This window comes from Mauremys mutica, chromosome 15, assembly GCF_020497125.1.
Source record: "Mauremys mutica isolate MM-2020 ecotype Southern chromosome 15, ASM2049712v1, whole genome shotgun sequence".
NCBI lineage: Eukaryota > Metazoa > Chordata > Testudines > Geoemydidae > Mauremys > Mauremys mutica.
Window position 1 is genome coordinate 27,642,378 of NC_059086.1, and position 23,934 is coordinate 27,666,311.

The window sequence follows — 23,934 nt, forward strand, 5'->3', positions numbered from 1 at the left end:
CTCATTGGGTGCAGCTGGGAGCGAGCTGCCTAGCAGAGGTAGCCAGAGCCAGACACACGCTAGGTCTGCTTGATGGCAATGTGGCTGGAATTGCAGGGGCAGCGGCTCAGGGTAGCCTCCTGAGTACCCGGGGGTCTGAGTGGGTTTGTCCAGCATTGGCTAGCACAAGCCGCTGCATGTGCTACCCCCAGTTACCCTGCTACTTTTAGCACAGAGCTAGCACCTGTTTGCCTGTCCAAACAGGGAAGCTCACTCCCAGCTGCAGAGTAGCTGTACCCGGTTTGGAACAGTCCCACATTACTCAGCTCAGAATGACATATGCAGAACCTGGGATGATCTCCTTTTCTTCTCTCCCCAGAATGCCAGGAGCTGCGTATGACGATAGGTAAGTTCATCCACTTCCCCCATAGAGCCCCTGGGCAGAGGTCCAGAAGCACCGACACAGCAGGGCCGGGCTGAGTGAACAGTTTGGGCCAAAATCAGAGTCACATTGGAGTCATCCCAGTCCCACAGCAGTGTAGCTGTACCCAGAGTTTGGAATAGCCTCACGTCACTGTGCTCAGAATGACATATACTGAACCCATGATGATCTCCTTTTCCTCTCTCCCCAGACTTGCAGGAGCTGCATCAGTTGCTTGGTAAGTTCATCCACCTTCCCTTAGAGAACCTCTGGGCAGAGGCTCCTGGCCACACACGGTGCTGAGCAGATCCAGATGCACAGACAACACAGGGCAGAGCTGAAGGAACAGTTTGGTCTGAAATCAGAGTCACATTAGTTTTGCCAGTCCCACTGCAGCACTGTGAGCTCTCTGCGGCAGACACAGGGTCACCTGCTCTCATGCCTGGATAGACAGACAGGTGTCACCTGGCCTGTAACAAGCCAATGCCAATCACATTGTTCTGATGCAGGAGAAGGGAGCCAGCTGCTTTCTATAAAAGCCTGCTGCAGTGCAGGCTCTTCTGAGCCATTTACCTGAATGTGGAGACGAGCAGAGACCTTACTCATGCCTGGTCTACACTAAAAAGGGGGTTCGAATTAGGGTACGCAAATTCAGCTACGGGAATAGCGTAGCTGAATTCGAAGTACCCTAATTCGAACTACTCACCCGTCCAGACGCGGCGGGGTCAAACTCCGCGGCTCCCCCGTCGACTCCACCACCGCCGTTTGCAGTGGCGGAGTACCGGAGTCGACCGCGGCGCTTCCGGAGTTCGAACTATCGCGTCTAGATCAGACGAGATAGTTCGAACTCCGAGAAGTCGAACTCACCGCGTCGACCGGGAAGGTAAGTGTAAATGTACCCTCAGGCTCACCTTTCCATGCTTTGTTGCCAAGGCCAGATCAAAGCTCCAATCATCGGCCCGTCCATCCCCTAGTTATACCTGGAGTGTGTAGCTTTGATGCTCCAAAGGGCTGTTAGTAATTCTCCTTAGATAGAAGTGTTGAGAATGTCAGAGCTGTATAGATCCAGTCACATGTTTACCATCAAGGTGTTATATCCTTGGGGCAGCCGGTTTAGGAAGAAATCACTTGAGGCCAGAGAGCAGACAGCTAACCAAAACCTCCATTTTATTTACAGAGAAAGAGAGCTCACTCAGCCGGTTGAAACCGGCTGAGCTATCCCTTAATAGTCTAACTCAGTTGCCATAGTAACAAAACCCATGACAACCAAATACACAACATATTCCTCCCCCCCTAATAAGAACATCCCCTAAATAAAACACACACTAAACTAGAGAAGGAGGGTAGACTGCCTCCATTACCGGCTAAACCCTGGGGATTATTTTGCCCCATAACCGTGGTTTCGCCCTAACTAAAGATCCAGCCGATGAGGAGGCCTTCTGTCTCTAGGTGGATTATGGCGAACTTCTGGTGTTGTTGCACCCGAAAGTACTAGAGGCTCAGGGTCCGCAGCACGAATAGGTGAGGAGGTGGTATCAGCTCGTGCTGGGCAAAGGGGTATCTCAGCTGCCGGCAGTAATGGAGGAGAACAGTCAGGAACAGGTGACTCATGATTCGGTGTCTCACCAGGAGGGGTGAAGTCAGACCCCTCAACTGCAGATGGGTCCTGTAGACTGGCATGACCTGGCAACAGCTGATCTACATGTCGCCGCCAGGTAAGATTCTCTGCAGTCCGGACTGTATAGGAAACAGGTCCTGTTTGAGTTATGACTGTGGCCGGGACCCATTTAGCTCTGGAAGTATAATTCCGAGCCAAAACTGGCTGTCCTGGGCTAAAGGTTCGGTCTTTTGCTCTGGGTGCCCGTCTGATGACTTGATATTGCTGCTGATGTTGCACAGTTTGTCTGGGTTCAGAAGGTTTCAGCAGATCAAAGCAAGTGCGCAGCTGTCGTCCCATCATTAGAAAGGCTGGGGAAGCCTGGGTCGTAGCATGAGGTGTGTTTCTATAGGAAAGTAAGAAGGTATCCAGACGCTTTTGAATGGAGTGTTGTCCCTTTGCTGATTTCAAAGCGTTTTTCATTGTCTGCACAAATCTTTCAGCTAATCCGTTGGTGGACGGATGATATGGTGCTGACGTGATGTGGTGTATCCCATTTGCCTTCATAAAATTTTGAAACTCCTGAGAGACGAACTGCGGTCCGTTGTCGCTCACAAGTTGTTCTGGCAGACCAAAACGACTAAAGAGTCCTCGTAGTTTTTGGATAGTACTCTCTGCAGTAGTGGACTGCATTATAGAGACTTCTGGCCATTTAGAATGGGCATCTACTGCCACCAAGAACATGCTTCCTTCAAGGGGGCCAGCAAAGTCAACGTGAATACGTTGCCACGGGTTTTCAGGCCAGTCCCATGGGTGTAGGGGTGCCCACTGGGGTGCATTTCTTACACCCTGACATGACATACAAGCTTTTGCCTTCTCTTCAATAGCACTGTCCAATCTAGGCCACCAAAAATAGCTTCGTGCAATTTCCTTCATGCGCACTATTCCACAGTGACCGGAATGTAGCTGTTCTAACATCTGTGATCTCAGGGGTGGTGGAATAATGACACTCCTCCCCCACAACAAACAACCAGATTGGACCGATAACTCCGTCCGCCTGGACATGTAGGGAACAAGGTCGGGTGAGACCGGAGAGGTTTGTCGAATTTTTCCATGCATCACCAGGTCCATAACTTGGGATAATACTGGGTCAACGCGGGTTGCCTTCTTTATCTGAGTAGCAGTGATGGGTGTATTCTCTACCTGTTCAAAGTAGAAGATTTCCTTTTGGGCACTATCTTGATGTTTGACCGGTAAAGGCAACCTTGAGAGGCCATCTGCATTGCCGTGCAGAGTGGATTTCCGATATTTGATTTCATATGTGTGTGCAGAAAGTATCAATGCCCAACGTTGCATACGACTAGCAGCTAATGGGGGAATGCCTGTGTAGGGTCCAAAAATTGATGTCAGAGGTCGATGGTCTGTAAGAAGAGTAAACTTTCGCCCAAATAAGTACTGATGAAACTTCCTAATTCCAAAAACAATTCCTAATGCCTCACGTTCGATTTGGGCGTAGTTAGTTTCTGCTTTGCTTAGAGTGCGTGAAGCAAAAGCAATAGGTCTTTCTTCTCCCGAAGGCATAATGTGTGACACGACCGCTCCCACTCCATAAGGGGAAGCATCACAGGCCAATTGCAGGGGTAAGGACGGATCAAAGTGCGTTAGAACTTCAGAATTTAACAATGCATCCTTAGCTTTGTTAAATGCAACATCACAGGCTTCAGTCCACTTCCAGGCCTTGTTCTGCCCAAGTTGCTCATGAAGTGGTTTTAGCAGTGTGGCTAACTGTGGGATGAACTTCCCATAATAGTTCAGTAGTCCTAGAAATGAGCGCAGCTGGCTTACATTTCGAGGTGGGGGAGCCTCCACAATAGCTTTAACTTTTGCAGGGGCCTTATGAAGACCTGCAGAATCGATGATGTGTCCCAAATATTCAACAGAGGGCTTGAAGAATTCACACTTGTCTTTGCGAACTCGTAGGCCATACTCTTCCAGTCTTTGTAGGGTAGCCTCTAAATTCTTTAAGTGATCCTCTTCATTTCTTCCAGTGACCAGGATATCATCCAGATAGCACTGAACTCCTGACAAGCCACACAAGATCTGGTCCATAGCCCTCTGGAACAGGGCGGGAGCCGATGTGATTCCGAAGGGTAGGCGACAGTATCGATAAAGCCCCTTATGAGTCAAAATAGTCAACAGCTCTTGGGACTTTTCATCGACGTGCATCTGTAAATATGCTTGACTCAGATCAATCTTACTGAACTTTTGTCCCCCAGCCAGGCCTGCGAAGAGGTCATCGATGCGGGGAAGCGGGTATTGCTCTGCACACAACACTGGGTTGACAGTGACTTTAAAATCACCGCAAACCCGGAGAGAGCCATCTTTCTTTACTATTGGAACGATAGGAGTGGCCCATGAGCTATGGGTAACTGGTATTAGGACTCCATTGGTGACCAGGCGCTCCAGGTCTGCTTCAACTTTTGGCCTGATGGCATATGGCACAGTTCGGGCTTTCAGATATTTTGGTGGACTGCCAGGTTTAATGTTCAATGTCACAGTGATTCCCTTCATACTTCCCAAATCATCTCCAAAAACAGCAGCATGTTTCCTTAGTATAGGGGTTAGACTGGTTTCTTCTTTAGTCATCCGGTGCACTTCTGCCCAGTTCAGCTGAATCTTCCCAAGCCAAGACCTACCCATTAAGGCTGGGTAGTCACCTCTCACCACAAACAGTGGCAATTTAGCCGCCTGTCCATTGAGCTCCACCTTAACATCAATAGTGCCCAACATGGGCACAGCTTCACCTGTATACGTCTTCAGAACAGTTTTTGTTGCCTTAAGCGGAAGATGCTGTAGCTTTTCCTTATACACAGTCTCAGGAACCAGCGAGACAGCTGCACCGGTGTCTAGTTCCATGCGTATAGGTTTGCCCTCCAATAAGGGGGTTACCCAGTATTCATGTGAGCCCGCTGCCAAAGACAAAACATGCAGTGGCACTTCCTCTTGTGAGGAGGTGTCACCTTGATCATCCTGGATCTGCTCTAGGGTATGCAAGGTTCCTCTTTTTGTCGGCCAGACCACAGGCCTCTTTTTCTTTTATTTACAGGCATACTCGATGTGTCCCTTTTTGCCACAGTGTCGACACACCAGGTCCTTACACCAGCATTCTGATGCCTGGTGACCCAGCTTACCACAGCGGTAACATTCTTGACTCTGCACCGTTTTGTGGGTCAGTTCTTGTGACACTTTTTACACCCTAGGGGATGCACCGATGTATTATGCCTCCCTTGTAGCCAGTTCCATGGAGATAGCAATATCAACAGCCTTCTGTAATGTAAGCTGAGCCTCTGTCAGTAGGCGCTTCCGTATAGCTTCATTGCAGAGGCCACACACTAACCTGTCACGCAGGGCATCATTTAACATCTCTTTAAATTCACAGTGTTCTGTTAGCTTTTTTAAAATGGCTACAAATTGTACAACTGTTTCATCTTCCTTTTGGTCTCTTTTGTGGAACCTATATCTTTCAGCAATTACCAGTGGTTTTGGGGAGAAATGAGACCCCAGGATTTCCACAATGTCACTGTAAGATTTAGTCTCAGGCTTAACAGGGTGCAGTAAGCTGCGTAGCAGAGAGTAGGTTTTAGCCCCTATAACAGTTAAGAATATTGGCACCTTCTTCGCTTCTGTAATGTCATTTGCAATACCCAAAAGCTCAAAACGCTCAGTATACACATGCCACTGCTCTGTATACTCATCAAAAGGCTCCAGGGGCCTGGTCAGAGTAGCCATGATTTTTAGTTTCACTTTCACAGTCAGTGCAAACAAGCAGCTTTTTTACTTTGTTTGGTCTTTACCTTGACTTCTACTTCCTTCTGTTACTGGAGCAGCACCAGGATCCCACCCTCGTCGCCAGTGTTATATCCTTGGGGCAGCCGGTTTAGGAAGAAATCACTTGAGGCCAGAGAGCAGACAGCTAACCAAAACCTCCATTTTATTTACAGAGACAGAGAGCTCACTCAGCCGGTTGAAACCGGCTGAGCTATCCCTTAATAGTCTAACTCAGTTGCCATAGTAACAAAACCCATGACAACCAAATACACAACACAAGGTTAACTTCTTTGTAAATCTGAACCTGAATTTTATCCTACTAGTGTCCCTTCAAATTCCCCCAATCTGCTGGGGGCCACCACAGCCAGCTTCTCACAGGCTTGGCTAGATGACACCACTCTAAATCCAGATGTGCTCCAGTGAAGCATATGGAGTTATTGTGGATTTACAGCAGCATCACTGAGAGCAATATAAAGGCATCTCTGAGAACAGGTCATTGATGTTAGCAGAGATCTCTGGGTGAAGGGCCTGTTTCTCACTTCACACAACTGGGAGTGGGGCCATTTCTCCTTTTGCAGTGAAGGCCCAGGAACCACGTGTAAAGCAATCACATGGTCACAGAGCAGCCCCCAGAACTGAGCCCTCTGCCTAAATGACAGGGGATAACTCCGTCTCTTTCCAGTTCAGGCTAGGTAAGAGTTCAGAGCTAGGAAAAAGGACGTGTTGTCATGTCACATTTCACATTGCTTGTTTCCTTTCTATTTGACAATGACCCCACTCCCAGAACAGCATTTCCTGTGGGAGCGAGTTCCCCGCATTTGCTGGGCCCCTGACCATGTTTTTTTGGGTTCCTTGCAGATTTCAGGAGTGCTCGGAGCTACATGGGTGAGTGGGGCTGCAAGGGACTGAGCAGACGCTGCACTGGGGTTAGCAGTATCGGCATTATGTAGCTGAGCTGTCAGAGGGGTGGGGTCCCCATGTGGTGGGCGGGGCAGGGCGTGTGCTGGCTGCAGAGCCATGGGGCTGGATGCCATGAATGGTCCCAAACATGCTTCTCTGAGCTGTAAGTCTCACTCCTGGGAAGCTCCCTCACAATCCACCCCCTGGTTAGTCCTGATGCTCCTCCATCTCCCATGGCCCTTCAACAATGATCCATCCCCATCCTAGCTCCCCCAACAGCTCCACTCAGCCTTCCCTCCACAGCCTGAAGAGTCTTCACTCCCTGGACACCTTCCATGTACCCCCAGAACCCTAATACCTCTCAGGGACAGATCCTGTGCAGGGGAGAGTGAGAGGATGGATGCGAGGAGCACAGCCCCCACTGCACCTCCCCCCACCTCAGCACCAGCTCAGGGGCCAGGCCCAACCACATCCCTGGAGCTCCCTGGAGCCCACAGCCGGATCCAGGCTAGCGGTGTCAGTCCCAATAGTCTTAATACTTAATCCTTAATACTCTGTCCTTCAATTCAGCTGTGCTGGCAGGAATCGCTCTCCTGTGGGATCGGGGACTGACCTTTGGCTAATGGAGTTATTCTGGTTTTTCTCCCCAGTCTGCGTCACCCTGAATCCAGATGACAAACACCCCGACCTCACTGTGTCTGCAGATGGCAGAATAGTCCAACATAACCCCCTATTCCCAGGGCCAGCTGCCTCCTCTGGGGCCCTGGTTGCAGTGGGGAGGGAGGGGTTTGTGGCCAGGAGGGATCATGGTAGGGAGGGCAGGATTTGCAGGGGGTACTGGGAGGTAGAGGTAGGGGACAGCCCAGACTGGGAGCTGGGTGAGTCTATGAGGGACAGAGTGAGACAGGAAAGGCTGGAGAGACTCCCTGAGGGGGAGTGCTGGGCTCTGGGGAGATCGGAGGGGTTGTATCACCCCAGGGAGGCCGACACTGTGATCCAGAGCTGGGGTGTGACACCGACAGTGGTTGGGGTGTATCTGGATCTAGAAGTGGGGAGTCTCTCATTCTATAGGGTCAGTTCAATGGCCCTTATCCTGGAGCTTCCTGTGGAAGGTTCTGAGAGATTGTTCCCCTTCCTCAGCCCTGGTCACTCTGCAGGGAGGGACCAGGGGAAACCCCTCAGCATCTTCCCCCCGAATGAATGGGATTTCCACTAGGAACTAATAGTTAGTGGGTCTGTTAGTCAGAGACATCCAGGGTCAGGAAACAACACAGGGACACCTGCAACAGGAGAAACAGCCCCAGCCCCTGAAGACAAGCAAGTGAAAGGAAACAGCATAGGGCCAACTGTGAGAGAAAATGTCCAAAAGCTCCTGTCCCCCAACTGGATCCACAAGTGGAGGAAGAGGCATAAAACAGAGCAGGAGCATCCACAACTGGAAATAACCCCCAAAGAGAAGGGGGGAAAGAAACGCCAAAACCCCCAGGACTGAAACTCACCCTGCCAAACCCCAGGAAATCACGCAGAGAAAAACAGTCCGAACTTGACTCCCGAGGGGTCTCTGGAGCTGACTCTTGTTCCTGGGATACCAGGGCCAGGAAATATCACTGGGGAATCAGACCCAAATGCGGACACCTGGGAAAGAACCTTGCCCCACAGGGAAGGTGGGGAAATGGCGACATGTCAGATGTTTCCTCCCTCTGACCTCAAAGGAAAACTGCAGCGATTCGTGATAATGCTTTGACCCGACACCCAGTTACATCGGAATGTGCTAATTAGATGGAACTGCATTAACTTGATGGTTAAATGTAGCAAATTCAATACTCACTGGTCAGTCGGGGGATGCAGAGGGGAAGGGTCTTGCAGTGTCACTGTCTAACTCCCATTGCAGACACACACATGCTGCTCCTGCCAGCCTCAGGCCATGCAAGTGGGTAACAGGATCGGGCCCTCTGCGTGTCAGACTGGATTGTGATAGCTTCACACTGAGCAGCACCCTGAGAGCTGAACCCACCCCCAACCACTGGAGACCTCCCTGGGTCTCTAGCAGGATGGGCTAGTCTCATGGGGCAGTAGGATGGATGGATGATGCTGCAGAGGCTGCTCATGGAACATGGAAGTGGGGAGGTTCAGATGGTGTTGAAAATTGTAGGGAGGGGAGGGAGTGGCTAAAGTGCTGCCAAGTCTCATGGTATTTGCAGTTTGCTTTAAAGCTCCAGCTCCTGGAGTCCTGGGATTGTGGGAGAATCTCAGTTTTGGTTAAAAGCAAATAAAAAGTAAGTTTCTAGTCTGTGGCTGTGTGTGGAGCTGTAAAGTGTGACTCCAATGCCCCTGTGTGCCGTGTTTGGCTTTACTGCTGGGTGTGCTGCATTTAAACCCTAAGGCCTGGCTGTTGGTTTAGTGCAGGTCATGATGGGACCCAGCAGCGATGGGGTGGGAGGGGGAGCCCTGGGCAGGGCCACCCACAAATGCTGGGTCCAGGCTAGGTAAAATGTGTGTGTAATGAACTAGATGGGCCAGGCAGTGCTCCCCTCATCAGATTCTAGTGAAGGCAAGGCCACCTCTGGGCTGTGGACATTTCACATCCCTGTAGCTGGTCAAGGTGGACCCCAGGGAGGATGTTATGGTGTGAAAACACATCCCTCCTGGCACAGGAAATATGCCCCGTCCATCTGTCATGTCCAGCACACAGCGCTGACGGCTCCCTGCCCAGCAGACATTTTGCCAAGCACTGGAGAGGGATTGCCCATGCTCAGCTGTTCTGAGCTCCCAGGGACTGCAGCCGAAACCCCAGCCTCTCCCAGTGCAAACAGTGGGACACAGTGAAACCAGTATGAGCTAGATACATTTGGGGGGTGACAGGAGGAGCCCCAGGGCTATTCTGGAGCCCCAGGGACCCTCCAGGCCCCATTTCCTCTTTTCCCGTATCTCCCTCCAGCCCCTGCCCGGCTGGACCCGCCCTCCAAGACGGGCTCCTTCCAGGTCCATCAGCGTCCTATGGCCTGTATCCAAGGTCACCTCTGTGTGGCCCAGGCTCTCCCCCAGGGGCTCATGGGTAGAACTGCTCCAAAGGCTTTGCCTTTGGAATGTTCCTGCTGAAAAGTGGGGGGATGTCAGAAATTGGGGGTGGCTTTGCGGTTTTTATTTGGAGAAAATATTTTGGACGTTAAGACATGAAATTCCAGCCCAGAAAAACGGTTGGTGTCGATTCGGGTTTTCAAAACAAAAACGTCTTAAAAATTCAAAGTTTTGTTACCCCCTCCCCTTTTTTTCCCCCATATTCGGGACTGAAGGCAGCAGCATGAGTGACGCCAAGAAGACTTGGTTCCCTTTGTGTCATTAGGCCCCACTGGCTTCCCAGCCCTGTCGGTCACATGCCTCTGGGGTGGCTCTATTTCACGGGGGGGGGGGAGGGATGAAGCATCTAAACCATCCAATGAGGCTCTGCAGGACTTCACATGTCTCTGAGATTCAGCCAGTGGGAGCACTGGGATCTCTGTGTCTATCTGGGGTCTGGCCAGCGCACAGCCCAGAGAGTCAGTGTCCCACTGGGCCCATGTACACCTGCCCTGATCCGTGTCTGCCCCCAGAACAGCAGTTCAAGGGTCCTCCCAGGTGTCACTGGGGATCAGAGCATCCTCCTGGCCAGAGGGGAAAAGCTCTCATAGTCCTTCAGGCCAATGCCCACTAGCCCCTAGGAGGTCGCAGGGGCCTCACATATGGCAAAGGGCAGGATGTAGGATGGCAGATTCCCAAAGGGGCAGGTATAGAGTTAGTCATAGTGAGTCCATCATTATTTGGGATCAACTGCTCATAGCCCAAGGGATCTGGTGCTTTACAGACCCCAGCCCGGCAGAGCTGGCAAATTCCACTATAAAAGTGGATTTTTCTTGGGCATCAGCAGCTCAGGGAATTTGCCAGTACCCATGAATCAAGTCCAGAGTGTTAGGTAAGATATAAGACAGATTTATTAACTCCAGAAAGATAGATTTTAAGTGATTATAAGTAGCAGGCATAGAGATCAAAGTGCATTACCTAAGAAACAAAAATGTACAGTCTAAACCCTAACTTAAACAGACTAAGCAAGATTTGAATCAAACAGTCTCTCACCCTAACAGATGGTACAAGCAGGTTACATCTTGTCAATACACAGACTGGACCCCCCTCCTGCCCAGGACCAATCTTCCCCAATTCAAAGTCTTTGTCTTCCAGATGTTCTTCCAGGTGTTGACATGGGGGTGGGGGTGAGACAGAGGACAAGTGGTGATGTCAGTCTCCCGCTTTTATACTTCCAGCTGCTAGAAAGATCCTTGCTGTGACCTGGGTTAGTTTGCTCCCTTGGCGTATTTGCCTTCTCTGAGAAGTCTCTGGGATGGTGGATTGGGTCTTGACGAGCCATTAATTCTTGTCTGGCCATTGGTGGCTGCTCTTTTGTCCCTACTAAAAGGCTGGCTTTGGGCATCTCCCAACCTCACAACATAGTTCAGTAACACATAGAGCAATACCTCATAACTTCACATACAGTGATAACATTTACAATCCAACAGGATATTAATGCTCAACAAATCAAGCCTTTTAAAATGACACCTCACAAGGCAAACTTTGTACAAAACATACAATAATTATATGACAGTGGTGGATATGGGGGTTCCAGGGTGCCGCTTTGAGGTACAGAGTGTCACACTTATGTCACTTTGAAAGTGGTGTAAACGAACCCTGCCAAGGCTCTCTGATTCTGAAATAAGAGTGTCCCTGTGGGCAGTTATCCCAAAATGACTGCAGTGGTTTCGTTACACTAGTATAGTCCTGCTAGTCCATTTCCTTGTGTAAATGTAACCCACACACCTCCTGGGTGTGGTGTTCAGTCCCATCTAGTGGCACTGAGATCACTCAGGGTATGGCTACACTTGCAGATGTAGAGCGCTTTGAGTTAAACCGGCCTTCGGAGAGTGCGTTAGGGAAAGCGCTGCAATCTGTCCACACTGACAGCTGCAAGTGCACTGGCGTGGCCACATTTGCGGCACTTGAAGCGGCATTGGGAGTGATGCATTATGGGCAGCTATCCCACAGCTATCCAACAGAGCTCCTCTTCCCATTCTGGCACTGTGGCTTGTGGGAAGGGGGCAGGGGCATTCTGGGTCCTGTCCCAATGCCTCGTGATGCGTCGGTTTGCATCCCAGCAATCCCTGTGATTCTGACCACATTTGGCACCATCTTTCAATGTTTTTTGTACTGTGCACTCTGTCTTCCCTTTCGGGCTGTAGGAATGGAGGCGAACTGCTGTTTGGCAGCTGAGTTACTGCTTAAGATTCAAACTGACAGTGAGGACTCTGACGATGATATTGACTCAAGTAACATATACCAGACAAGATTGCTTGTGGCATTCGCAGACATGCTCACCACCATGGAATGCTGCTTTTGGGCTCTGGAAACAAGCACTGAGTTGTGGTATCACTTTATCATGCAAGTCTGGGATGATGAGCAGTGGCTGCAGAACTTTCGGATGAGAAAAGCCACTTCTATGGGACTGTGTGAGGAGCTCGCCCCCACCCTGCGGCGGAAGGACACGAGATTGAGAGCTGCCCTGATGGTGGAGAAGTGGGTGACTATTGCAATCTGGAAGCTGGCAACTCCAGACAGCTACCGATCGGTCACTAACCAGTTTGTAGTGGGAAAGTCGACTGTTGGAATCATGTTGGTGTAAGTTTGCAGGGCCATTAATCATATCCTGCTCAGAAGAACCGTGACTCTGGGTAACATGCATGACATTGTGGCAGGCTTTGCACAAATGGGTTTCCCTAACTGCGGAGGAGCGATAGATAGGATGCATATTCCTATTCTGGTGTGGAGGACGGGCCAGTGGTGACTAAGCAGGGTGGGGAAGCCAGTGTAGTCCTGTGGTAGATGTTCTCTGTGCCAGTATATTTATGCTTGTATCTGTAGTTTTCATTCCATGCATCTGAAGAAGTGGGTTTTTTACCCAAGAAAGCTTATGCCCAAATAAATCTGTTAGTCTTTAAGGTGCCACCGGACTCCTTGTTGTTTTTGTGGATACAGACTAACACAGCTACTCATCTGAGTCTTGGGATTGTGGCTGGGCATATTTCACCACTGGGATGGAGTCTGCTTTGCAGAACAGAGCAGCTGGACAAGTGAGGTTTCGGAGGAGCTCAGATTCTTGGGGATGGCTGTGGGAATTAAGATGTATAGTGGGTGGTCAGTGGAGCACAGTTTGAGATTTCCTGCTAGAAGCAGTGCCCAGAAGACAGCAGTGTGAAAAAGGGTAAATGTTTTTAAACCATTTCAAATCCTTTGCTGCAAAAGTATTTGTTTTCATATTTTGCCCCATTTTTCCCTTTTCGTGGTGGGAAAAAGGGAGGGCGAGGGAATCCAAAATGTGAAATCTTTAAAAAAAAACAACTGTGAAAAAATGAAAATGTTCATTTTTTGAAAACAATTCCAATTGTTATTTTAAAAAAAGCCAAAAACATTTTAAATTATTTATTTGAAAACATGGAAACTTTGGAAAAAATGAAAAAGTTGGACAAAACCTCTATTTTTTAAAAAGATCATTTTTAGATCACAAAATATTGATGGCTGTAATCAGGACCAGCTACAGGCACCAGTGGAGGAAGCACGTGCCTGGGGTGGCACATGCTAAGGGGCGGCATTCCATCCATCCTTCGGGCAGCACAGACTGAGGTGGTTTTTTATTTTTTATTTTTATTTTTGTTTTTGCTTGTGGCAGCAAAAATGGTAGAGCCAGCCCTGGCAGTAATCCCTAGTGATCAGTGGGTGCTGTGATTCAGTCTGAGCTGCTGGCACCCTTGGATTGCAGCCATGCACTGCTTGCAGCTCAGACAATGAAGAAGCACAGGGAAAGTGCCCACCATGAGAGGGCAAAGAGGAGGTTGATGACAGGATCATGACCTGTGCATAGCGGGATGTGAAGAAGGGCCACTCATGCCCAGCCAGAGCTGCAAACACAGGTATGTGAAGCAAGAGCATCTGCAGAGTGAGTTTCCCCTGCTGCACAGATCCTGCAGCTGCCTCACTCACATAGATCCGAAAAGGAGCAGAGCAGAGAGAGGGCTCCACGCAGGGAAGAAATTATCAGGGCTCCACTCTATGCTAGCGCTTTAACAGAGACTTTTAACATTATTAATGATTTTGAGTGTCCAATTTAAGCCACCTTAAAGGGCTGATTTCCAGCAGGCAGGGCCGGCTCCAGACCCCAGCGCGCCAAGCGCATGCGTGGGGCGGCATTTTGCCGGCAGGGCGGCAGGCAGCTCCGGCGGACCTCCCGCAGTCATGCCTGCGGGAGGTCCACCAGAGCCGCGGGACCAGCGGAACCTCCGCAGGCACGTCTGCAGGAGGTCCCGCGGAGCCGCGGGACCGGCGACCGCCAGAGCGCGCTCCGCGGCGGGCCGCCCTGCTTGAGGTGGTGGGATTCTTAGAGCCGCCCCTGCCAGCAGGTGGGAGCTCAGTTCAGTCTGTCTGTCACCCCTCAAGGTGCCCCAAGTTGGGCTCCCAAAATCACTGGTCATTTTGGAAGGTTTGGCCAGAAGTGCTTGTGCCAATTTTGCATGTGCCGAATCTGTGTGTGAGACCAGCTGTAGGGGTGCGAGGGGCTGCATCCCCACAGCCAATTCTATCATAGAATCATAGAATATTAGGGTTGGAAGGGACCTCAGGAGGTCATCTAGTCCAACCCCTGCTCAAAGCAGGACCAAATCCTTGGCCCTCAGGTGAGACTGCAGACAAGGGCAATCAATGCCTGCTGTGATGGGGATTTTGTGATAAATCTCCTCTGGCACAACCACACTGCGCAGATGCTGAGCAGCCAGTACAGTTCTCAGCTGCCCCAGCATTTCCTGCAGGGCGAACTTTTGTCATTTCCTGCTGAGGCAACGGAGGCAGCTGTGTGAAAGCTTTGGACACCCTGAGATGTACCCAAAGAATATGGACTAGACCCAATACCTCCCCCCATAAACCACACAGCTACTGCCACTATCATACTTCACGGCAAGTTATCTGGTATTAGCTAAGGAGTGAATTTATACTGCTCCAGTTTTACCAGTATAAGTCCCTGTGCATACCCGGGGTCTGGTATAAGAGAACCTTTTTCTGGTTTAAAATATCTTGTTTTGGAAGCAATATAAACTATAAGGCATACATTTTTAACAGTGAGGAGGATAATTAACCTTAGGGAAAATTACCACAGGCTGTGGTGGATTCTCTATTAGTCATTGTTTAAATCAATTGTGGATTTTTTTCTCGACGAGATGCTCTAGTTCAAACAGGAATTATTTTGGGGGTGATTTCTGGCCTGTGTTATACATCGGGTCAGACTAGAGATCACAGTGGTTATTTCTGGCCTTAGAATCTATGAATAAACCTGACAAAAGCTCTGATTCCACAATAAGAGTCTCCCTGTGGGAGTTACACCAGCAAAGTGATAGTAGTTTAATTATAATGCCAAATTTCCCTGTATATAGAGAAACCCTGAGAAACCCAGCTCTTCCAATCAATGCTCTGCCTGTCCTTGTATACTCCGTGTCATTGTAGTATCTGAGCATCTCACAGTCATTAATGGGGTTTGTTCTCACACACTCACGAGAGGTAGGGAAGTTCATCCTCATTTCACAGGTGGGGAAACTGAGGCAGAAAGAAAGCAAGACTAAGTGACTGAGCTCAGGGCACACAGGAGTCCACAGCTGAGTCAGGGGATGAATTGATGACTTGTGACCCCCAAACTACTGCTCTAGTGACTAGATTGTCCTTCTTCCTGACAGCCCCAAGCCCTCACAAAGCCTGGGTGACAATGACCAGCCTGTGCCTTCCTGGAAGCCCAGTGACCCTGGGCTATTTCAGCCAAAGAAGGGAAGAGTCTGGATGGGACAGGACTGGAAAACAGGAAAACCTCATAGACCCAAGCTGAGAAATCCACTGCAGGGGATTTAATTTATCTCACAGACAGTTCCACCCACTATTCCTACTGGGATAGATCCTGCCTCCCTTCCTCTGGCCAAAACCCCAGGGCACTCAAGACAGAATTAGACCCATCTCTCTCACCCCGCAGGCGATATTGATGGAGCCAGATGCTGCGGGACTAGAAAGTGACCAGCTGCTGCTCAGAAGAGGGAAGGGAGAGGAGAGTCAGTGTGAGCAGCGGCTGCTGCTCAGCGACTCTCTGCACACCCAGTCCAGCTGCTCTGTGCAGTTGTGCAGGGTGGGAATCACAGGCTGAGCCAACAGCACCCTGAGCATCTGCAGAGTCCCCTGTGCAGACGCCTCTTCCCTCGCCCAGCAGTGAGCTTTCCCCAGGCCTGACCCTGAACTAGCGGCCCAGCAGGGCGGGGTGTATCACCAGGGCCGGTGCAACCATTTAGGTGACCTAGGCGATCACCTAGGGCACTAGGATTTGGGGGGCGCCATTTTCTTTGGCAGCAACCGCGGCGGCTGTCGGCATTTAGGTGGAGGGAGCTGGGGCAGGGAAGCACGGGGAGGGACGCCTGCAGCAAGTAAGGGGGGGGGGGGCGACATGCAGGAGAATTCCCCGCCTCAGCTCACCGCTGCCCCACCTCCTCCCCAAGTACGCCGTGGCTACTTCACTTCTGCCGCCTCCCAGGCTTGTGGCACCTAAGCTGATTGGCGCCAGAAGCCTGGGAGGCAGGAGAAGTGAAGCAGCCACAGCGTGCTCAGGGAGGAGACAGGGCAGGGGTGAGCTGCTTCACTTCTCACGCCTCCCAGGCTTACGGTACCTAAGCTGATTGGCGCCGCAAGCCTGGGAGGTGGGAGAAGTGAAGCAGCGACGGCGTGCTTGGGATGTTCGTGCGTGGAGCAGGGGTGAGCAGGGGTGGGAGAGTGCCTCAGGGCGGAGAGGAGGAGTTGCCACAGGGGGGGCACCTCACGGTGGGGGCTCACCTAGGGCGCAAAACATCCTTGCACCGGCCCTGTGTATCACACGCTGTTATATGAGATTGTAGAACCCGCTCTCACAATGTTATTTTTGTCCTCGCGTGGTAACCTGCCTTATTCTCTCTCTCTCCTGTTAGTCTGTTCTCTGAGGTTTCCAGGACAGTTTACTTTCATAGTCGTACATTTAAAGGGACCAATGGGACCATCTAGTCAGAGCGTCTGCACAGCCCAGGCCAGAGAGCCTCCCGCAGGGATACCTGCATTGAGCTGCTAAATTCTGGCTGAGTTAGAGCCTGTCTGGTAGAAAGAGACGTCCCCTCTCAGTTTAACGACTCCAAGCCGGCTCCCATTTCTAAACACTACAGAGATACTGGCTCACCTGGGACTTAGATCAAAAAATGGAGACAGGGTACATGCAGACTGCAAAAAATCCTGCGGCAGTGAGTCTCAGAACCTGGGTCAGCTGACTTGGGTTCATAGGGCTTATGCTACAGCGCTAAAAATAGCATTTCTGCTTGGGCTGGAACTTGAGCTCTGAAACCCAGCAAGGGGGGTGAGCTTCAGAGTCCGAGTTCACTGCACACCCCCTCTGAGAGCAGTGCGCCCTGAAGGGGCACAGTTAGAACAAGCCTCCTGCAGGGGTCTGTCTGGGCAGCATTCGCTGCAAGGAGCCACAGAGAGAGGCAGGGATCACAGAGCCATGGAGGCCCCAGGTCTGCCCCCGCAGAGTCCTTTAGGCCCGACACACTATAGGGATCCCTCCCAAGAGACCGGTTACAGGCTGGGGCCTAGCCCAGCCCTTTCGATCTCCCTGGTAACGTCCCCACAGTGTTGCCCAGGCTGGGGCAGTAGAGGGAGGTTTCGGGAGAGATGAGAGGATGGGAATGAGCAGTGGATCGAAGGCAAGGGTGTAACATCACTCAGTGCAGACCTGCAATGGGCCTCCCATGGGATGGGAGGAAGAACAGGAACCCATCAGTATATAAACTCACTGCTCCCCCCGTCTCCGCAGGTAACCATCACCTGCCCTGGGTCCTGGCCAGATCATACCTCTGCCAGGCCAATGTGTTGGTTGCAGTGTTTGAATGCTCAGAAACTCGTCTCTTTCATCAACAGACTTTGGTCCAATAAAAGATATGGCCTCGCCCTGGTTAATGTGTGACAGGTGCCCTGGTGCTTTCACTTTCTCCCGCTCAGAGTTCACACACGGCTCCGGGATCCATTTCCCCCTCTGCCCCAACACATCAGTTCAGTTCCTTGGGCATTTCGTGTGGGGCTGGCACCCCTGGCTCACTCCATGGCATCTCCTGGGTCATGCTGAATCCTTAAGGTAGGTCCCTCCCCATTATTACCCCTGATCCTTCGCTCTTGGGGTACTTACACTCCTGCCCCCTGGAGCATGTCCCCCCTGCCATGGGCTGTTCCCACCTCCCAGTGCTGGGCAAACCCCGACGGTGGGTGTGATTCACTGCTTTACCCGTTATCCCCTCACTGCAGGGTATGGCCATCTGGGGTTCCTTGGGGTTTTTCCCTGGAGTGTGTGATGGGTGCATGGGTGATTTGGTTCCTATTCAAAAAAGCCACACAGCCCTGCTCTGCCGATGCCTCTCAGAGGAGGGGCTGCCAGGCCAGAAGTGGTGGGGGGCTGTCATTTCGCTCAGAGATCTAAATGGAAGGTGCTTCCCTGGTTGTTATTATTATGTGTATTACAGTAGCACCTAGAGGCCTCAGCTGAGATCGGTGTCCCCATTGTGCTGGGTGCTGCACAGATCACAAGTGAGGTCAGAGCCCCAATGTGCAAGGCATTGCACAGACCCTAACTGAGATCTGGGCCCTCCTGTGCCAGGCTCTGCACAGACCCTGACTGAAATCAGGGCCCCATTGTGCCAGGTGCTGCACGTACAGACTGTGAGAGACCGTCCCTACCCCAGTGAGCTCTCAGTCTGGCAATCAGGTGTAGCTGAGCCTAGCTGGCCTCAGACGCTTCAAGTCTTGTCTCCATGGGACATTACGTTGTGTTAGAACATGTGTTAACCCAGCACAGGACACTGAACGCACAGACCTGGGTGTTGCTTTCTATTATGGGTCTGGAGCTCACAGACTGTTCATCTGCACTAAGACTGGGGGTCTCCAACTGTGCTGGCTGGTGGGTAACATCTTCAAAATCACTCAAGTGATTTAAGAGCTTAGGGCTGGAGGCACCCAGGCTCCCCACACAATGTCTGGTCAGAGTGAAGCACTTAACAAAGGGCTCCTCGGAAGCCAGCTCACTGAGCAGGCGACTACCTAAGCTAACCAGTGAAATGTAGAGGAAAGGGGCAGGGCTCAGGGCACAGATTCACACAGGGATTTAGGTACCTCACTCCCATTGATCTGGACCTTAGGTGCCTGATTGATGGGCTGAAGGGAGGCACCTCCCTCTCACTGGCATTCTCAGCTGTAAACCCTCACCTGAAATTAGGCAATGAAACCAGGTCAGCCCTGCCTTGCACAGAGCCAGAGAAACTCCCCTCACCTGCATTACAGTCAGTAGCCCAGGGGTCGGGGCACTCAGCTGGGATGTGAGAGGCCCAGAGTCAAATCCCTGCTCCAATAACTATTTAATTATATATCCAGAGTGGATCAGTTCCAGCAGGAGAGACTCATCCCACAGCCCATTACTAAGGGACTCACCTGGAAGGGGAAAAACCTGGGTTCAAGTCCCTGCCTCAAATCAGGCAGGGGATTCTTGGGCATTCTGGCCACATGCCCCCAGTCTCTGTCGCTCTCACCCACCCCCAGATGTCTTGAGTGCAGGATCTGAACCCATAGGCACTCTCAGAGCAGTTAGGAGTTAAAGGGCCCATTGTGGATCTGACCCTTAAGTCGTACTGAAAGTCAATGGGACTTAGGTACTTTTTCAGTAATTTATCTTGTGTTATTAGTTTGAACAAGAGCCCTGTAAATAAGCTGGTCAAGAATGTTTCACTTTCAAAAGATAAGAATATTTTCACCAAAATGCATTTGATTCAAAATTCTTCAATGAAATATTCACAACAAAAATGTTCATTTCAATGTGAGTCTAAGGGAATCAAAATGAAAAATGTTTGGCTTCTAAGGAGGAAAAAACTAAGAACTGAACTTCAAAATATAATTAATTTTGATTTCATTTGATTTTAATTGAATTTCCAAACTACTTTAAACCATTTTGGTATGATTTTGTGTCATTTTGTCAGAATATTGGAAGATTTCAGGAAAACTTTTGAATGAAAAGAAAATGTTTCTCAAAAAAAAAAAATCCCCATAACCACCAGCCTCCCAGAATCCCCAGCGTCTGCCATGCCCCAGCTTTGTGGCTCTCAGAGCCCCACTTGCTATTGTGCTGAGTGATAACAGCGCCTGGAGTGGTTTGCTGCTTGTCACTAGCAAAGCACTGTGAGAGACAGCCCAGGCTGGAGCTTAAAGGGGCACATGGATACCCAAGTTCCAGGTTGTCCCCCAGGGATGCCATCACAGGTCACCTCTTTCCCCCAGAAGATTTGGGACATCAAATGATTTTCCACTAGTCTCAACTGCTTCCTTCAGCAGCGGGGTGTTGGTTATAGAGATATGTTTGTGCAAGTTTATAATTTAGAGAGGTTTCAGAGTAGCAGCCGTGTTAGTCTGTATCCGCAAAAAGAACAGGAGTACTTATGGCACCTTGTTAGTCTCTAAGGTGCCACAAATACTCCTGCTCTTTTTATAATTTAGAGAGGCTCCCTAATAAGGGACAGTATTATGAATATAGGAATTTTGAGCTATACCCTGGAAGCAGGCAGGGAGAACACAGGTTAGCTGTGCACAGGAGTTCACCACAGATGCTCTCTAGTTCATGTTATTAAAAGTTTTATTCCTTTCTCATTCACTGGTTTGTTGTTTCAGGGCCGCCCAGAGGATTCCGGGGGCCCGGGGTCTTCGGCAGCGGGGGGCCCTTCCGTTCCGGGACCCGCCGCCGAAGTGCCCCGAAGACCCGCGGCAGCCCCCCCCCCCGCTGCCGCCGCCGAATTACCACCGAAGATGGAGCGGGACCCGCCGCGAAGTGCAGCCCGGTCTTCGGTGGTAATTTGGTGGAGGGAGGCCCCCGCCGCGGGTCTTCGGGGCACTTCGCCGGCGGGTCCCGGAAGGGAAGGGCCCCCGCCGCCGAATTACCGCCGAAGACCAGGCTGCACTTCGCGGCGGGTCCCGCTCCATCTTCGGCGGTAATTCGCCAGCGGGGGGTCCTTCCACCCCGGAGCAGAAGGACCCCCCCGCCGGCGAAGACTGGCAGTAGAAGAAGCTCCTGCGCCCGGCCCCGCGAGAGTTTTCCGGGCCCCCCAGAGCGAGTGAGGGACCCCGCTCCAGGGGCCCCGAAAAACTCTGGTGGGGGCCCCTGTGGGGCTCGGGGCCTGGGGCAAATTGCCCCTCTTGCCCCCCCTCTGGGCGGCCCTTTGTTGTTTAATGAACCCCAAGATCATTACAGTGGTGTCAGAAGTGTTGAATGAGAAGGAGACTCAAATCATTTTGAGATTAACTTCTGTGTTTGAAACTGAAAGCAGAGGAAAGCAGAGCAGGAAACAGAGAACAAACAAAAACTTTTGTGTGTATTATGAACACAATAATAGCTTGACTAGTTTAAGAAGGGAAGAAAGCCAAATATGGATGTGTTGCGAGCTCCATCTAGTCTGCCATCTTCATGCAATGTTGCACAGAATTTGAAGAAATTCCATCAGAGATTTGAATTGCATTTAGCAGCTATGAGGACAAGGGAGAAAAAAAACCCTGAAATAGATGTTTTTGCATGTTTTTGGGAAGGAAGCAATGGACATTTATAACAACTTTAAGTTTGAAGAAGGTGAAACATGAAGCTAAGTAAAATTCTGACTAAATTTGAGGAACATTGCATACCAAAAAAGGAATGAGACCTTTAAGGAGACAAACATTTATAACATGCATGCCAAAAAACTTATGACACCATGGAACAACATCTCATAGGATTAAAGAGACTCAGTAAAACCTATGACTTTGGAGAGTTGACAAAATCTCTGGTCAGAGATAGTTAGTCTTTATACCACAAATGATTCTATGTGTTAAAAAAGAGAGAGTCTGCTCCATGAAGGAGATTTGACTTTAGAAAAAAATCTCTCCAGATCTGCAGGGCAGCAGAAACTGCAAACACGAGCTAAAGAGCTGGATTCACCAGAAAGGGTTTCCACGTACTAAGTACAAAAGAATATCGACAGAAAGGGTCAAATCAAAAAGTGGAACCACTCGCTATGAAAACCTCTGATAGCGGGGACACGGAATACAGACATTTATGTGGAAGGTGTGGATCACAGCATGGCCCCAAAAAGTGTTTTGCTTTGGGAAAACTCTGACAAATGTGTGAAAATAATCATTTTGCAAAATGCTTGCAATCCCAAATGCAGAAAAGTCAGGTGTCCTCAGCTGAAGACAACCTGGTGGAGGAGTTTTACATGGACATTCTGGGATCAAGCAAACCCAATGAGAGTGATTGGATACTGCCTATAAAAATGAATGAAAAAATTATTCTATTCAGGCTAGAGGAGGGATCTCAGGTTACTATTCTGTTTGAACAAGATTATGAGAGACCAAAAGTGGGACCAACAAAAAGAATAACTTTTTTTTTGGAGGAAATATACCAGTAAAGCAGAGGAGCATTGCTAGCATCAGCTATAAACATGCTGTGTACAGGTTCCTATTCACTGTGGTGCCAAAGGAGGTGACACCAATTTTATGCCTGTCTACCTGTGAAAAACTCAATCTGGTAAAATGGGTGCTGGATACGAGGCAATCATTTGGGAATATTATGATCTGTTTCAAGGGTTGGGTTGCTTGCAGGGTGACCATACAATTGAGATAAAGAAACATGTCCCTCCACATGTCCATCCATGCAGAAAGGTGCCATTTGCACTCCATCAAAAATCAAGGCTGAGCTCACAAGAATGGAAAAACAAAAAACTGAGGAGCCAACAGAATGGGTGAACTCCTAGTTATTGTGGAGAAAAATAATGACCAGCTATGCCAGGGGCTGGCAACCTTTCAAAGAAGAAGAGCCATTTTTCTGTCTGTCTTTGACCAAAATATTTCGGGAGCCACATCACACGCAAAGCTACTTGTAGAGTTAGAATTTATCTGCTACTAATAATTGAACATAAAGTTATTACTACTCACCAATACTTTAAATGAGACTTCTGCCATTTGAATTTGAATATAAACAGGAGCGGGGTCTGGGTTGGGGCAGGAGATTGGCGTACAGGAGGATGTGAGGGGTCTGGGAGGGAGTTTGGGTGCATGAGGAGGCTCTGACCAGGGGCAGAGGGTTGGGGTGTGGGTGTGAGGTGCAGGCTCTGGCTGGGAGGCCCTTACCACAGGCGGCTCCCAGACGGTGGCACAGCAAGACTCAGGCAAGCTGCCTGCCTGCCCTGGTCCCATGCCACTCCCAGAAGTGGCTGGCTGCAAGCATGTCTCTGCGTGTCCCTGGTGCGGGTGAGGTGGCTCTGTGCGCTGCTCCTGCCTCCAGCAGTGTCCTCACAGCTCTTATTGGCCAGGAACTGGCCAATGGGAGCTGCAGGTGCAGTGCCTGCAGGCAGCGCACAGAGACCCACTGCTCCTCTCCCCCAAGGGACGTGCAGAGACATAGCAGCAGCAGCCGCTTCCGCGAGTGTCATGGGGCCAGAGCCCTGCTGCGCTACCAGCTGGGAGCTGCCTGTAGTAAGCACCTCTGTGATGTTATTGATATAATCTGGGACCATATAGAACATGGTTGCAACCAAGGTCCTGTAGTGGCACCAAATCTTATGTAAAGGGGGTCATATAAGATGTCTAAGACCAGGGTTGCTGGTTATGCTGTCTGTATGTATGTATCATTTTGTAGTTGAAGTTATGAGTATTGGCTCTATACTGTCTGTACTTCAAATTTGTGCTGTGCTTCTGGGTGGCATCCCAGACAAGTAGGTGTTAGCTCTGCCTAGCCTGCTTGATGGTCCATTAAGGACCATCAGCTATACAAATGACCCATTGAGAGAAGGCAGAGACACCTTGTAACTCAGCAAAGTATGCAGGAACTTGTCCATGTAACTCCAGACACCATTTTGCCGTAATTTTCCACAGTAAGAACAAAGAAGTGTTCTTACACCTGGAAAAGACTATAAAACGCTGATGCCTCATCTCCATGTTGTCTTCAATCTTGCTTCTTATCCCTGGAGGGAATTTGCTACAAACTGAAGCTCTGAACAAAGAACTGAATGACACATCTCAGCAGGGGATGTAC

At 50.2% G+C, this 23,934-nt stretch overlaps 1 pseudogene; it reads left to right on the forward strand.

The window, feature by feature from the left end:
* Nucleotides 1–375: 375 nt before the first annotated feature.
* On the forward strand, nucleotides 376–8,458 carry LOC123350599 (annotated as a pseudogene).
* Nucleotides 8,459–23,934: the final 15,476 nt, after the last annotated feature.